This window comes from Ranitomeya variabilis, chromosome 1 (genome assembly GCF_051348905.1).
Source record: "Ranitomeya variabilis isolate aRanVar5 chromosome 1, aRanVar5.hap1, whole genome shotgun sequence".
Lineage (NCBI taxonomy): Eukaryota > Metazoa > Chordata > Amphibia > Anura > Dendrobatidae > Ranitomeya > Ranitomeya variabilis.
The window spans coordinates 507,729,804-507,731,131 of NC_135232.1; positions in this window are offsets into that span (position 1 = coordinate 507,729,804).

Below are 1,328 nucleotides of genomic sequence, written 5' to 3' on the forward strand. Positions count from 1 at the left end.
AGTTATTGTCCAATTTGTCCTGAGTACGCTGATACCCCATACATTGGGGGGAACCACTGTTTGGGCGCACGGCAGAGCTCGGAAGGGAAGGAGCGCCGTTTGAAATGCAGACTTAGATGGATTGGTCTGCAGGTGTCATGTTGCATTTGCAGAGCCCCTGATGTACCTAAACAGTAGAAACCCCCCACAAGTGACCCCATATTAGAAACTAGACCCCCCAGGGAACTTATCTAGATGTGTTGTGAGAACTTTGAACCAACAAGTGTTTCACTACAGTTTATCACGCAGAGCCGCGAAAATAAAAAATATTTTTTTTTCCACGAAAATGATATTTTAGCCCCCCCCTTTTTTTTCCCCAAGGGTAACAGGACAAATTGGACCCCAAAAGTTGTTGTCCAACTTGTCCTGAGAACGCTGATACCCCATATGTTGGGGGGAACCACTGTTTGGGCGCACAGGAGAACTCGGAAGGGAAGGAGCATTGTTTTAGTTTTTCAAAGCAGAATTGGCTGGAATGGAGATCGGACGCCATGTCGCGTTTGGAGAGCCCCTGATGTGCCTAAACAGTGAAAACTCCCCAATTCTAACTGAAACCCTAACCCCAGCCCTAACCCTAGCCCTAACCCCAACCCTAGCCCTAACCCTAGTCCTAACCCTAGCGCTACTTTCACACTAGCGTTTTTTTGCATACGTCGCAATGCGTCGTTTTGGCGAAAAAACGCATTCTGCAAAGTAATCTGCAGGATGCGTTTTTTCCCCATAGACTAACATTAGCGACGCATTGCGACGTATTGACACACGTCGCAACCGTCGTGCGACGGTTGCGTCGTGTTGTAGCGGACCGCCGGCAGCAAAAAACGTTACATGTAATTTTTTTTGTGCCGACGGTCCACCATTTCCGACCGCGCATGTGCGGCTGGAACTCCGCCCCCACCTCACAATGGGGCAGCGGATGCGTGGAAAAACAGCATCCGCTGCCCCCGTTGTGCGGCACTTGCACAGCATGCGTCGGTACGTCGGGCCGACGCAGCGCAACGGCCCCGTACTGACGCTAGTGTGAAAGTAGCCTAACGGGAAAATGGAAATAAATATATTTTTTAACATTTTATTATTTTTCCCTAACTAAGGGGGTGATGAAGAGGGATTTGATTTACTTTTATAGCGTTTTTTAGCGGATTTTTATGGTTGGCAGCCATCACACACTAAAAGACGCTTTTTATTGCAAAAAATAGTTTTTGCATCACATTTTGAGAGCTATAATCTTTCCATATTTTGGTCCACAGAGTCATGTGAGGTCTTGTTTTTTGCGGGACGAGTTGGTACCATTT